This window comes from Melanerpes formicivorus, unplaced genomic scaffold (genome assembly GCF_026170545.1).
Source record: "Melanerpes formicivorus ecotype bairdi unplaced genomic scaffold, bMelFor1.0.p_v2 SCAF_375, whole genome shotgun sequence".
Taxonomy (NCBI): domain Eukaryota; kingdom Metazoa; phylum Chordata; class Aves; order Piciformes; family Picidae; genus Melanerpes; species Melanerpes formicivorus.
This window is the reverse complement of record NW_027142727.1, coordinates 25,001-32,500: the sequence shown is the minus strand read 5'-3', so window position 1 is coordinate 32,500 and position 7,500 is coordinate 25,001.

The window sequence follows — 7,500 nt, the reverse complement described above, 5'->3', positions numbered from 1 at the left end:
AGACCGGTCCCCGAACCCTGCCCCAGCGCCGGGGGGGAGGTGGAAAGGGGAGGATGCGGCAAGGCACGCGCCGGGCCGCTAACGCCACGGCTCCCCCCCGCTCGAGCCGCTCGGGGCTGGGGGAACGAGGACGACACCTCACACGCGACGGGAAGCGAAGTGGAAAGGAAGACCGCCCTTGCCCTGCCGGCCGGGGGCCCTTTCCGACGCGACCCGAAAGGCCTCATCGATCAACAAGGACAGAAGGAAAGGAAGCCAGCGGAGGCCCCACGGCCTCGCTCTTCTGGGACAGACACAGCCACGCGCACCCGCCACCGCCCTCGGGAGCAGCCAGCAGGCACGGGGCTCGGCGTGCGGGCAACACGCCGGAGGAGCAAACGGGGCGCCCTCCAGAGATGGGGGGGGGGGGGGGGCAAGCTGCACCGGGCCGCACCGGCTCACAGGGCACCTCTGCCTCCCCGAAATGTGGGCTTGCATTTTCCCTCAAGCTGCACCGAGTTACATCTCCATCACGGGGCGCCCCTCTGGAGCCAGGAGGAAGCCGTGCTGGGGCACCGGCTTGCCCTCCTCCCCCCATGCCGGGCTCCATAGCATACGAGTGGCCAGTCACCGCCGCTGGCTTTTCCCTTAGATGCCGTGCCCCCGCGGGCTGCGGCTTTGGCCATGGGGGGGAACCCCCGTGAAGAGGGTCCAGTGCTGGGAACTCTCTCTGCCCCTTACCGGGCTCTCTCTCGCCGTGCCTGGACGGGCTTGCTTTCCATTCTTGGTGGGACCGACGCCGGCACCACGTCTCCCCGGCTTTCTCTGCCCCCGTGCCCCACCGGGCAAACTTCGCTTCGGGGGTTCCACACTTCGGCAGTGGCCGGCGCCAGCCACTCGTCAACTTTTTTTCTTTTCCCCTCTTTCGTTGCCGAGCCCGGGCTGGGCTCCGGCTCACGGACGAGCGAAACCCATCCAACACCGCTGAGGGTGCGCCAGCGGCCGCTCCAAACCGCCGCGCCTTTGCTCGGCCCCGCGGGTCCCCTCTCTGACCCGGGGGAAAGCCACCGAGAAGCCAGACGGACCCCTGCCCAGCCGCCTGGCGGGTGGCTTGGAGCAGCCGCTCGGCAGCGCTGCCCTGGGAGTGCTCGGCGTCACTCGTTCCCTCATATACGGAACTGGAGGGCCGTCAGCTCCGCGAGCGCACAACCAGCCGACCTCCGCCCAGCGGCAGGTCGCAGAAATCACGCCGGCTTGTACGATGACGTAGGCGGAGGCAGAGCGCAACAGCGACCCCTTGGCGACAAGCGCGATCTCCGCGGAGAGCACGTCTACTCGCCGAGGGAGAGCACGTCTACTCGCCCAGGGAGAGCACGTCTACTCGCCCAGGGAGAGCACGTCTACTCGCCGAGGGAGAGCACGTCTACTCGCCCAGGGAGAGCACGTCTACTCGCCCAGGGAGAGCACGTCTACTCGCCGAGGGAGAGCACGTCTACTCGCCCAGGGAGAGCACGTCTACTCGCCGAGGGAGAGCACGTCTACTCGCCCAGGGAGAGCACGTCTACTCGCCCAGGGAGAGCACGTCTACTCGCCGAGGGAGAGCACGTCTACTCGCCCAGGGAGAGCACGTCTACTCGCCGAGGGAGAGCACGTCTACTCGCCGAGGGAGAGCACGTCTACTCGCCCAGGGAGAGCACGTCTACTCGCCGAGGGAGAGCACGTCTACTCGCCCAGGGAGAGCACGTCTACTCGCCCAGGGAGAGCACGTCTACTCGCCGAGGGAGAGCACGTCTACTCGCCCAGGGAGAGCACGTCTACTCGCCGAGGGAGAGCACGTCTACTCGCCGAGGGAGAGCACGTCTACTCGCCGAGGGAGAGCACGTCTACTCGCCGAGGGAGAGCACGTCTACCTCCCGGCTGAGGGAGAGCACGGGGGGGGGGGGACAAAGACAGGCGGCAGCAGCTTCGGTGAACGTCACCCGGGAGGCGACCGGGGCTGTCCCGGGGCAGTCCCGGGAAGCCGGCGTCCGGCACAGGGAACCGTCAGCTGCCGGACCGGGGCGAATCCCCGCGGCCACGGCAGGGGTGGGGGCTCGAAGACAGCCGGCAGCCGCTTCGGTGAACGTCACCCGGGAGGAGACTGGGGCCCTCCCGGGACCGTCCCGGGAAGACGACGTTCGGCACGAGATCCCGGCCGCGGCCGGAGCGGCTCGAAGCCCCGCGGTCCCGGCAGCAGCCGGAGCCGCTCGCCGTTCGGGCTCCCGGCACCCTACGGATCCGGCGACTCGTTCGCCGGCGGCGGGGGGAGGCAGTGGAGGGGGTGCGGGCAGAAGCGGCAGCGGAGGCGGAGGCGGGGGGGGCTCGAAGACAGCCGGCAGCCGCTTCGGTGAACGTCACCCAGGAGGCGATCGGGGCCGTCCCGGGGCCGTCCCGGGATGCCGGCTTCCGGCACGGGGGTCCCGGCCGCGGCCGGAGCGGCTCGAATCCCCGCGGTCCCGGCAGCAGCCGGAGCCGCTCGCCGTTCGGGCTCCCGGCACCCTACGGATCCGCCGACTCGTTCGCGGGCGGCGGGGGGAGGCAGTGAAGGAGGTGCGGGCAGAAGCGGCAGCGGAGGCGGAGGGGGGGGGGGGTGCTCGGAGACAGCCGGCAGCCGCTTCGGTGAACGTCACCCGGGAGGCGACCGGGACCGGCCCGGGAAGCCATCGTCCGGCCCCGGATCCCGGCCGCGGCCGGACCGGCTCGAATCCCCGCGGCCCCGGCACGGGGGAGGCCCAAAGACTGGCGGCAGCCGCTTCGGTGAACGTCACCCGGCCGGCGACCGCGGCCGTTCCGGGGCCGTCCCGGGAAGCCTGCGACAGGCACGGGGTCCCGGCCTCGGCCGGACCCGCACTGGGTGCCGCCGCCTCGGGCTCTCGGGACGGTATGGATCCGCCGACTCGTTCGCCGGCAGCGGGGGGAGGCAGTGGAGGGGGTGCGGGGAGAAGCGGCAGCGGAGGCGGAGGCGGGGGGGGGGCTCGAAGACAGCCGGCAGCCGCTTCGGTGAACGTCACCCGGGAGGCGACCGGGACCGGCCCGGGAAGCCATCGTCCGGCCCGGGATCCCGGCCGCGGCCGGACCGGCTCGAATCCCCGCGGCCCCGGCACGGGGGAGGCCCAAAGACTGGCGGCAGCCGCTTCGCTGAACGTCACCCGGCCGGCGACCGGGGCCGTCCCGGGGCCGTCCCGGGATGCCGGCTTCCGGCACGGGGTCCCGGCCGCGGCCGGAGCGGCTCGAAGCCCCGCGGTCCCGGCAGCAGCCGGAGCCGCTCGCCGTTCGGGCTCCCGGCACCCTACGGATCCGGCGACTCGTTCGCCGGCGGCGGGGGGAGGCAGTGGAGGCGGTGCGGGGAGAAGCGGCAGCGGAGGCGGAGGGGGGGCGGGGGGGACGATAGTGGCGGGGGGCGGGGGGGTGCTCGAAGGCAGCCGGCAGCCGGTTCGGTGAACATTCGCCGGGGCGGGGGGGGCGACCTGTCCGTGCCCGGGGCAGCCCCGGGAAGCCGGCAGCCAGCACGGGGTCCCGGCAGCACCTGTTCCCTGCCCTGGGACTTGCCGTGCCCGGCGGCCGGTTGCCGGGTGGGGGGAGCGATGAGAGGCGGGGCGCAGCGGCCGGGGCAGCGCCGGGCGGCAGCGGGGGGCTGGGCGGGTGGGGTAGGCGTCGAGCGGCAAGCCCTCGGCTGCAGCGAATGTTCGGCGGTGCGGGGGGGGGGGGGGACGGGACGACACGTTGGGGGCGCCGAGTCCGAGCCACCCCCGGCCCCAGGGGCGGCCGGAGGGGGAGGCCGGTGCCTGGCCCTGGGAGCTGCTGGGCGCCGGATGGCCGAGGGTGCGTCAGAAGCCGCCCGAGCGGTCGAGCAGGTCCTCCAGAAAGGCCTAGGGTGGCTTCGAGGGCCCCGGGAGCAGTCGAGGGAGGCCTCCAGGCAGGTCTGGAGTGGATGGGAGGCCTTCCAAAGCAGACAAGGGAGGCTGCCAGCAGGGCCTAGGCTGGCACTGCAGCCTGTAAATGGTTGGGGGGGGGGGCCTCTGGTGCGGCCTGGAGTCTCTGGGTGGCGTCCAGAGAGGTGCAAAAGATCCTCTGGTGCGGCCTGTGGTGGCTGAGAAGCCTGCAGAGCGTGCGGGGGAGGCTTCTGTTGGGGCCTGGGGTGGCTGAGAAGCCTACAGAGCGTGCGGGGGAGGCTTCTGGTGCGGCCTGGGGTGGCTGAGAAGCCTGCAGAGCGTGCGGGAGAGGCTTCTGCTGCGGCCTGGGGTGGCTGAGAAGCCTGCAGAGCGTGCGGGAGAGGCTTCTGCTGCGGCCTGGGGTGGCTGAGAAGCCTGCAGAGCGTGCGGGAGAGGCTTCTGGTGCGGCCTGGGGTGGCTGAGAAGCCTGCAGAGCGTGCGGGAGAGGCTTCTGCTGCGGCCTGGGGTGGCTGAGAAGCCTGCAGGGCGTGCGGGGAGAGGCTTCTGCTGCGGCCTGGGGTGGGTCGGAAGCCTGCAGAGCGTGCGGGGGAGGCTTCTGGTGCGGCCTGGGGTGGCTGAGAAGCCTGCAGAGCGTGCGGGAGAGGCTTCTGGTGCGACCTGGGGTGGCTGAGAAGCCTGCAGAGCGTGCGGGGGAGGCTTCTGGTGCGGCCTGGGGTGGCTGAGAAGCCTGCAGAGCGTGCGGGAGAGGCTTCTGCTGCGGCCTGGGGTGGGTCGGAAGCCTGCAGAGCGTGCGGGAGAGGCTTCTGTTGGGGCCTGGGGTGGGTCGGAAGCCTGCAGAGCGTGCGGGAGAGGCTTCTGCTGCGGCCTGGGGTGGGTGGGAAGCCTGCAGAGCGTGCGGGAGAGGCTTCTGTTGGGGCCTGGGGTGGCTGAGAAGCCTGCAGAGCGTGCGGGGGAGGCTTCTGGTGAGGCCTGGGGTGGCTGAGAAGCCTGCAGAGCGTGCGGGGGAGGCTTCTGGTGCGGCCTGGGGTGGCTGAGAAGCCTGCAGAGCGTGCGGGAGAGGCTTCTGCTGCGGCCTGGGGTGGGTCGGAAGCCTGCAGAGCGTGCGGGAGAGGCTTCTGTTGGGGCCTGGGGTGGGTCGGAAGCCTGCAGAGCGTGCGGGAGAGGCTTCTGTTGGGGCCTGGGGTGGCTGAGAAGCCTGCAGAGCGTGCGGGGGAGGCTTCTGGTGCGGCCTGGGGTGGCTGAGAAGCCTGCAGAGCGTGCGGGGGAGGCTTCTGGTGCGGCCTGGGGTGGCTGAGAAGCCTGCAGAGCGTGCGGGGGAGGCTTCTGGTGCGGCCTGGGGTGGGTCGGAAGCCTGCAGAGCGTGCGGGAGAGGCTTCTGCTGCGGCCTGGGGTGGGTCGGAAGCCTGCAGAGCGTGCGGGAGAGGCTTCTGTTGGGGCCTGGGGTGGCTGAGAAGCCTGCAGAGCGTGCGGGGGAGGCTTCTGGTGCGGCCTGGGGTGGCTGAGAAGCCTGCAGAGCGTGCGGGGGAGGCTTCTGGTGCGGCCTGGGGTGGCTGAGAAGCCTGCAGAGCGTGCGGGGGAGGCTTCTGGTGCGGCCTGGGGTGGGTCGGAAGCCTGCAGAGCGTGCGGGAGAGGCTTCTGCTGCGGCCTGGGGTGGGTCGGAAGCCTGCAGAGCGTGCGGGAGAGGCTTCTGTTGGGGCCTGGGGTGGCTGAGAAGCCTGCAGAGCGTGCGGGGGAGGCTTCTGCTGCGGCCTGGGGTGGCTGAGAAGCCTGCAGAGCGTGCGGGAGAGGCTTCTGCTGCGGCCTGGGGTGGCTGAGAAGCCTGCAGAGCGTGCGGGAGAGGCTTCTGCTGCGGCCTGGGGTGGCTGAGAAGCCTGCAGAGCGTGCGGGAGAGGCTTCTGGTGCGGCCTGGGGTGGCTGAGAAGCCTGCAGAGCGTGCGGGGGAGGCTTCTGCTGCGGCCTGGGGTGGCTGAGAAGCCTGCAGGGCGTGCGGGAGAGGCTTCTGCTGCGGCCTGGGGTGGCTGAGAAGCCTGCAGAGCGTGCGGGAGAGGCTTCTGGTGCGGCCTGGGGTGGGTCGGAAGCCTGCAGAGCGTGCGGGAGAGGCTTCTGCTGCGGCCTGGGGTGGGTCGGAAGCCTGCAGAGCGTGCGGGGGAGGCTTCTGCTGCGGCCTGGGGTCTCTGGGTGGCCTCTAGAGAGGTGCAAAAGACCCTCTGGGTTGGGCTGGGGTGGCTCTTGGACCCCTGCCACACAGTGGAGAGCGGCCTCCGGCCCGCCACCTGTGTCCCTGTGTGCCTGAGTGCCTGTGTCCCTGTGTCCCTGTGTCCCTGAGTGCCTGAGTGCCTGAGTGCCTGTGTCCCTGTGTCCCTGTGTCCCTGTGTCCCTGTGTGCCTGAGTGCCTGTGTCCCTGTGTCCCTGTGTCCCTGTGTCCCTGAGTGCCTGAGTGCCTGAGTGCCTGTGTCCCTGTGTCCTTGTGTCCCTGTGTCCCTGTGTCCCTGTGTGCCTGAGTGCCTGTGTCCCTGTGTCCCTGTCTGTGTACCTGTGTGCGAGAGTGTCCGGCACGCCACCCAGCGGCGGCGGGCAAGCAGGTAGGCGGGTGGGCGGGCCGGCGAGGGCCAGTGTGAGTTTGGGGGGTGGGAGGGGAGGCGGCAGCTGGAAGCGTCAGAGGAGGGGGCGTGGCTCCGGCTGGCCCCGGGAGCAGGTTCCCGGGACCGGGACCGGCTGGACCCGGCGAGTGGTTGATCCCGGGGCGGGGGGCAGAGGCGGCGGGAAGCGGCAGCTGCGTGTGCGGCGGGGGGGTGGAGGGCGAACCGCGGCGGGAAGCGGATGCTTCAGAGCAGGTTACGGGGGCGGGGACGGACGACACCACCTGTCCCCGCCCCGGGACGGGCTGGACCCGGCGCCCTGGACCCGGCGCCGTGTACCCGCCGCCGCCCCCGCCGCCGCCCCCCTCCGCCACCCCGGGACCCCGACGTTTTTTGGCGCCCGCGCCTTTTTTTGCTCCCCGCCTGCCCGCGCTGCCCCGGGCCCTCCCCCGGGGCGGGGCGGGAGGGAGGGAGGGACGGACGGACGGGTAGCCGGGGATCTCCGAGCGCGCGCCACCAGACCGAGGCGGGTCCCGGCGGCGGCGGGCGGCGGCGGCGGCGGCGGCGGCAGCAGCAAGCGACGGCGGGGGGGGCAGGCTAGGGAGAGAGGGGGAGCGGCATGCGGTAGGGCTGGGGGGTTTGTTTCGGGGGGGAGGGGTGGGGGGGGGGTGGCAGCGGTCAGCGAGAGCGGGGAGAGGGGGAGCGGCATGCGGTAGGGCTGGGGTGTTTTTGGGGTGGGGGCGTTGGGGGGATTAGCGGGCGGGCGGGCAGCCCAGCCAAGCGGCAAGCCGGGGGGCGGGCGAGGGCGGCTTTAGGGCCGGAGGAGCGGAGCGCAACCTCCCCCGTGCAGGCTCCAGCGTGGAGAGCAGCAAGTTTTTGGGGACGGGGGACGACGGACGGGAGGGGCAGCGGCGAGAGGCTAGCTGCGGCAAGGGGCAGCGGCACGGCCGCCCTAACAGCGCCGCCTCGGTCGCAGGGGTTAGAGAGCAGCCGGGCAGCCCGCGTCGCGA